The sequence below is a fragment of the Dermacentor albipictus genome, chromosome 6 (genome assembly GCF_038994185.2).
Source record: "Dermacentor albipictus isolate Rhodes 1998 colony chromosome 6, USDA_Dalb.pri_finalv2, whole genome shotgun sequence".
Taxonomy (NCBI): Eukaryota; Metazoa; Arthropoda; class Arachnida; order Ixodida; family Ixodidae; genus Dermacentor; species Dermacentor albipictus.
In genome coordinates, this window is record NC_091826.1 from 52,609,075 (window position 1) to 52,617,195 (window position 8,121).

Genomic DNA, 8,121 nt, shown 5'->3' on the forward strand with positions numbered 1-8,121 from the left:
CCAGAAATATATTCATACTGGGCATATCTGTATTACTCTTTGACGTCCAGTCGAAGAAAAAGCGCTTTCGCTATATGACCTAAGGCACCATTTTTACAACGCGTATTGGTCAAAGAAAGTTCAAAAATAGCGAGGTAATGCGCAACGTGATTAAAACGTTGTTGAATGACGTGAAAATCTCGGTGAATACAGAGGAAATTTTCGTCTTCAATTTTGTGTTGTGAGACATCGAGCTACTCTAAAACGGTGCGCTTTCATAGGAGCAACATATAAATATTTTACATAGTAGCTTAAGCCATTCCTTACATCAACAAAACTATCAATAAAAATGCGGAGGCTTTAAAACATTTATTCAGGTATCGCAGAAAGTTTAAGCACTATAAGTAAATTGAGCACAAAGTGCTGCTCTTTATTCTGACGTCCTGTGTTTTTTTTTGCACAATTAGAAAAATGTGACCAAACTCGGTGATGTTTGCATCGAAGGTATATTCCAATATATAAAATGTTCGCTTTCACTTTAGGCGAAGCCGTGCCAATGTGTCCACTTTCATATATTAATGAAGCCTTGTCAAGTTATCAAAGCCGGCAAAACGCACTTACACCAACTAATAACTTGAATCACCGGGATTTAAAGAACTAATAAAATACTTCGCAGAATGTAATTTGGAAGTACACCATCCTATTTCAATGAAACGCTTCGCTTTTAGCGTCGAGGCTTTATCTTGATCCTTATGCATGACATCACTTCAATGTCATGAAAAAGACAAATCCTCTTGTCGAGCGTTGGCTCCTGCTTTCGCCTTGTTCTCATTTTGCTCGGGACTTCAATGTGCTAGACTTGTGTGCCTTGAACTTTTTAGTGCCCCTCTTTTGCACAACTGCCGTTTCCCCTTAACTTTGCGCTTTGCTTCTGTTGTAATGCTTTTTTCTTGAGATGGGAGGGGGGCGGGGGTACTGCATCTGGTTTCTACTGCGACAGCACTTGAGTGCACGGAACAGAGTTTGCCTCCTCCGTCCGTCCATTCCGGTACCCTGACGATGTCAACGACGTTATACTGTCTTTATAAGCTGCCTCGTCACCCCAAGCTTCGACAACCCCATCGAGAAAAAAAATCTTATGGACAGCCATCACCACAGGGATTCGCAACCTGCGCCGATGTGCATTTTGGCAGTATAGGGTGCACGCTAACGAGCACTTCGCTATGGCGCAAAAACAGCGGGTAGTTAGTGCAATGTGTTGCGTTCCACACATACTCTGAGAGTAGCGGCGTCTTCATGTGTATTTCGGAGGCTAATAAAAGCAATACTGCAGTGGACAGCGATGATACCGCGTGCTTCGCTTGGTTGTTCTCGAGAAGATGGCGATGTGTGGGCGTGCAGTTCTTTTTCATGATACTTTGGAAAACAGCGTATGTAGAACAAATGAAATTCGCATGTTGATGCTGGACATTAGCTTCAAATGCAGCACGTGACCACAGTATAGTGAGGGCGCCAAGAATCAGGCGGGTTGGAGACACCGACGTCGCGAGCAGCAATGCAACAATGCCAACAACGCAAGACAACCCCACATATTTTTTTTTCTTTGCAAGTCATCGTGGCTCGCAGGATTTAGAGCCGCCAAATGCCCAATATAGCATTTTTGCTAATGTACATGGCCAAGACATATGACCACGTTGGCTCTAATTTCGTGGATGGGACTTCATCTTCTCGCTTGGCATAGCACTTATGGAATGCCCCCCCCCCCCCCCCCCCCCCCCCTAGAGCTCCTCAATAACCATTCAAAACCTACGAAACCAGTCATGAATCCTGAAAATACACAGCAACTTCCTGCATACTGGTCGTCTAAACAGTTACTTCCACAAACGTGGAATTTCAAGAATGGTGCAAGGAAACTTCATATTAGCTGAAAAGATCTAGTCTGCATAGTCGTGGGCATTCTGACATAGAAAATGCTGAGCGTGTACTTAAATTTCAACAATACGCCTTTGCTATACCATACAGAATCGCAGTTGTATATCAAAGTACATTAAAGTCAGAAGCTGTAAGTCTCAAGAATATTCTGCTTTCTGCAATATCAGAGCAATTGTTATTATTAATATTTATTAGATTTAATCACGGCCGTTCAAGACTGACTGCTGACCGAACGGAAACTGAGGGCCTCTACACTGAACGCAAGAAAGGATGCAGTAGTTCAATGGTATCAAAGGACATCGAATTTCATTCATTCATTCGTTGGTTCATCATAATACGAACACATTTGAAAGCAGCCGAAGCAGAAAATGTAATTAGAATGACTTGAGGGAAACAAGAGGCGGACCTCGGTACCCTTTTTCACAATGGCAGTGACAAACGCACAACGAAAAAGAAGCGAACGAGAAATGCGAACAAATGCGAAGGCCACATTGAGCATACATTGCACTTTTTAAATATATTATGTGTCCCACGTGACTTGCGCATAAATATGAAAATATGCCAATTTCCATGCAGCTAGAAAGAACAAAGGTAATTTTGTTTGCCATAAGTTGGAGCAAATGAGGCAATTTTTTTTATTTCACCTAATGAGACAACCAGTAATCATTGCTTAATAACCTTATGAAATATATTCAGAGCAAAAGTATGACTCAAAAAATCGTAGGCCATGTTGGAAAATTCCCGATGTAGCTTTATTTTGCTGAATACGCGTAGATACTGCATAATGTTTTTACAAGCCTGAAAGAAAGCCCGCAAAGTGCGTTTTCTTCTTTAGTTCATTCTCTTTCCCGTTTTTTAACCACTTTCATAGATTTACTAACCCTAGAAGGCTCTGATACCAATCCACATTCATTCATTCATTCATTCATTCATTCATTCATTCATTCATTCATTCATTCATTCATTCAAATAATCCCCGCAGGGGCGTCTGCGTAAGCAGGCGTTTGGTGTGTTGCGACACCACGGACCCGAGCACACGAGGGTCGGACCCTCCCGCGTGTAGCCGTGCGCGGCTTAGCCGTGTCTGGGGAAAAGGGGATCCTGGGGGTTGAGCCGATGCTGGGTGTTTGGACCTTTAAGACCCCCCGGCGGAAGCAACACACCCCTTTGGCCTCTGCTTCACATAGACGGCACCTCCAGACTGACCCACCTGGAGGACATCGGCAGTCGCCTTTTCCTGTCCTCCTCTCCAATCTTCGTCTTTCTCTCCCACTTTTCCATCTTTCCTGTCTCCTCTTCACTTCTTATTACTTCCGTTTTTCTTGGCGGCAAGGGTTAACCGTGTGTAATATATCCAACCTTGGGTATATATATTAGGTTATAGCAGCGATGCATGGCTGGCGCCTGCAGGTATCCTTCTAACCTTGTAGCGTCCCCTTGTTGGGCTCGGTGGTGGGTGGCCACCATCGCCGCCGAAATTTCCAATGCTATATGGCAAGCAACTTTCCTCCATTACCTGATCGCTCCCTCAAGAGGGGGCGCACCGATGAAACTTTCACGTTTTTCATGCAAACAAAGCAATCTTTTCCTAAGTACCACGTTGTACACAGTCAGCACGATAGCAAAACAGTCAGAATGATCTCACCATTTGTTGTAGCAAAATGCCTCACCGAAGCAATTGGCCCAGGCTATAAAGTGACGAAGATGGGAAGTGTTGATCTTCTTCTCGAACTTCGCGACAAAGCACAGTATGACAAGCTCTCGAAACTCGTAGCATTTGGTGAAATTCCAGTCTCAGTGGGCCCACACAGATCCATGAACACAGTGCGCGGGGTCGTCTCAGAAGATGACCTTCTCGAACTGAGTGAAAGCGAACTACTAGAAGGATGGCAAGAGCAGAACGTAGTAAAGGTGCAAAGAATAACATTAAGGCGAGATGACAAACAAATACCGACCAAACACATAATCATTACTTTCGGAACCAGCGACCTGCCTGAAACAATAGAAACCGGCTACTGCAAGCTACGTGTTCGACCATACATCCCTAATCCGCGTCGATGCTTCAAGTGTCAGCGTTTTGGGCATGGGTCGCAAACCTGCAGAGGGCGTGATACTTGCGCTAAATGTAGTTCAACAGATCACGCTTCAGACATCTGCACTTCAGAAATGTGCTGTCCCAACTGTAAAGGAGATCACCCATCGTACTCGCGATCGTGCCCCTCGTGGAAGAAAGAGAAACGAATCATAGAACTGAAAGTCAAACTAAACCTATCTTTTCCAGAGGCACGCAAACGTTTCGCTCTCCACAATCAGTCTAGTCCTTCCTACACCGATGTGGCGCGCCGGGGGGCAGCGCTACATCATTCGGCAGCCGCCCAAGTCACACGGAGTGTGACGGCGGTCACGCCATTAGCCCCCCCCGGCCGGAACAGCCAGCGCTGTTCCAGCCCCCGCAAAGGAGGAACAGCAGGCCCTCGGGCCTGTTGAACCCAGGGCCACTGCACGTGCAGATCGGCCCACCACCCCCGCGAAAATCCCCGCTCCGCGGGCAGTATCCACCGCCTCAGAAGAGGTGATGGATACGAGCACAAATCCGGCGTCTCAGACGCCCAAGGAACGGCGCAGCTCCCTCGAGCGCGCCGGGAAGAAAGAGAGAGCTCGCATCAAGGGGCCTGGAAAGGCTTCGTGAGCTTAGTTATATTTCTTAGACACACAGCACAAACTCCACACATCATGGATACACAGATAATACAATGGAATGTCAGGGGTTTACTCCACAACCTAGACGACATTAAGGAACTCTTAAATAAGTACAATCCAAAGGTGCTGTGTGTCCAGGAAACACATCTTAATCCTTCATGCACGAACTTTCTCCGGCAGTATGCCATTTTCCGGAAAGACCGCAACGACGCCCTTGCCTCGTCTGGCGGTGTGGCAATAATTGTAGATAAGGGTGTTGCATGCCGGCAATTACAGCTTAAAACACCCCTAGAAGCAGTTGCAGTACGTGCGATATTGTTTAATAAACTAGTAACAATTTGCTCACTATATATCCCTCCGAACTACCAACTTTCAAAAACAGAATTTGACACCTTTATCTATGAACTGCCTGAACCTTACATTGTCCTTGGAGATTTTAATGCACACAACACCCTTTGGGGAAGCCGTCGTTGTGATGCCAGGGGACGCTTAGTGGAAAACTTCCTCCTCTCTACAGATGCTTGTTTGCTAAATGGAAAAGATCCTACATTTTACTGTGTCGCAAACAAAACATTTTCATCTATTGATTTGAGCATTGCATCGAGCTCACTCTTGCCGCATCTGGACTGGAACGTGATTGAGAATCCGTACGGGAGTGACCATTTCCCCATTGTCATAAAACTAACAAGAGGTGATGAGTGCTCTCCACATGTCTCCCAGTGGAAAGTCGATTGTGCCGATTGGACACGATACAGGGAGCTAACACATTTGACTTGGAATGACATCTGTAATCTATCTATCGAAGATGCAGTGACATACTTCACAGTGTTCATAGTTGATGCGGCGTCAGTATGTATCCCCGTAACAAATGGATCGTCCTGTAAGCGACGTGTTCCATGGCGAAACGATGACTGCAAAAAAGCGCGTAGAAATCAAAATAAAGCTTGGAAGAACCTTCGAGACTTTCCAACTACGGAGAATTTGATCATTTTCAAGAAAATAAAGTCTGAGGGTAGAAGAACGCGGCGCCGTGCCAAAAGGGAGAGCTGGCAAAGATATATTTCTAGCATCAACTCTTATAATGATGAACGAAAAGCTTGGAACAGAGTGAATAAAATCAAAGGTCGGCAAACTCATCCTCTACCATTAGTAAACACGCAAGGAAATACCCTTCAGGACCAAGCTGACTCTCTTGGGGCACATTTTGAAAACATTTCTAGCCCATTGCATTACTCCGATGCATTCCTTAGATACCAGAAACAAGCTGAGAGACGGCCTCTGGACCAAAAAGGAAAGATCGATGAACCGTACAACCGTCCTTTCAATATGGCTGAATTCCAGGCTGCACTACATAGTTGTAATCAATCAGCTCCTGGAACCGATCGAATAATTTACGAGATGATTAAACATCTGCATCCCGAAGCACACAAAACACTCCTCTCCCTTTTTAACGCCATATTCTCTGCTAGCTATATCCCGTCAGCCTGGAAGAAAGCAATCGTAATCCCTATTCTGAAAGACGGCAAGGACCCGTCTTTGACCAGCAGCTATAGGCCTATAGCCCTAACAAGCTGCCTATGTAAGTTTTTTGAGAAAATTACTAACCATCGCTTGGTGCATTTTCTTGAAAGTAACAAGATACTAGATCCCTTGCAGTGTGGCTTCAGGGAACATAGATCCACAACAGATCAACTTGTCCGTATCGAGACAAATATCCGGGATGCCTTTGTGCACAAACAGTTTTTCTTATCGGTATTTTTAGACATGGAGAAAGCATAAGATACTACTTGGCGTTTCGGAATCATTCGTGATCTAGCTGGAATGGGCGTCCGAGGCAACTTGCTAAAGGTGATCCAAAGTTACCTGTGCAACCGCACATTTCATGTTCGTATTGGTAATGTCCTATCTCGTCTATTTACTCAGGAAACAGGTGTGCCACAAGGTGGAGTGCTGAGCTGTACTTTATTCCTTGTAAAAATGAATTCGCTCCATACTATCATACCACGTACAATGTTTTATTCCGTATACGTGGATGATATCCAAATAGGGTACAAGTCATGTAATCTTAGTATATGCGAGCGACAAGTGCAGCTTGGCCTGAATAAGTTGTCTAAGTGGGCAGACGAGAACGGCTTTAGACTGAACCCTGAAAAAAGTACATGTATTCTTTTCTCCAATAAGAGAGGGGTAATACCGGAGCCCGTTATTGATCTTAATGGAGAACGGCTATCTGTTAGTCATGAACATAAATTTCTAGGCCTCATTCTAGACTCCAAACTAAATTTTATCCCACACTTAAAATATTTGAAAATGAAATGCTTGAGGACAATGAATCTACTGAAGCTCTTGTCCCGCACATCTTGGGGAAGTGACAGAAGGTGCCTGTTGAGCTTGTACAAAAGCCTTATACGGTCACGCCTTGACTACGGAGCCATTGTGTATAACTCTGCCACGCCTAGCGCGTTGAAGATGCTCGATTCCGTCCACCACTTGGGTATCCGTCTTGCTACTGGTGCGTTCAGGACTAGCCCTGTAGAAAGCCTGTATGCTGAATCGAATGAATGGTCCCTACATCGCCAAAGAACATATTTAACTCTCTCTTATGCCCTTAAAGTCAAATCAAATTTCCATCATCCGTGCCATTCAGTTATTCACGACCTGTCTACGGCTAGGCTTTTCCGCAACCGCCCAGGCACTAGACCTCCTCTGTCCCTTCGGTTGGAAGCATTGTCCGAGGAAACAGCTGTGCCGATTTTAGAGAATGTCATAATGGCAACTACGCGGCTTCCACCACCGTGGGAATGGCAGTCTATCGAATGTGATGTCTCGTTTGCAGAAATAACAAAACGAGCACCTGAGGCACACATACGATCACATTTTCTTGAGCTTCAGGAGAAATATTCTTGTGCTGAATTTTATACAGATGCCTCTAAGTCGTCTTCTGGTGTTGCTTACGCAGTAATAGGACCAGAATTCTTAATATCCGGTACATTGACCCCATATACATCTATCTTTACAGCGGAAGCATATGCGATACTCTCTGCAGTGAAGCACATCAGGCAAACGAATCTTACTAAGGCTACAGTGTTCACAGACTCATTGAGTGTAGTGCGAACCCTTATGAATGTACGTAAACATAAAAACACTGTCTTTAACCAATTGTATACATTACTGTGCTCAGCTTATAGTGCTAAGTAAACGATCATCCTATGCTGGGTACCTGGCCACTGTGGCATAAAGGGCAACGAAGCTGCTGACGAGAAAGCTACTTCGGTAGCTTTTAATGACACAGACACAAACATACCCATCCCTGCTACAGATCTTAAAGCATACTTGCGTCACAAACTGAAAATCCACTGGCAGCAGCAGTGGAATGCTCAGATATCAAATAAACTGTACTTGATAAAACCCAAATTAGGATATTGGGTATCGGAGAGAACATCACGATATAACGAAGTGCTCCTTTGCCGATTAAGAATAGGACACACTTACGGCACTCACTCTTACCTC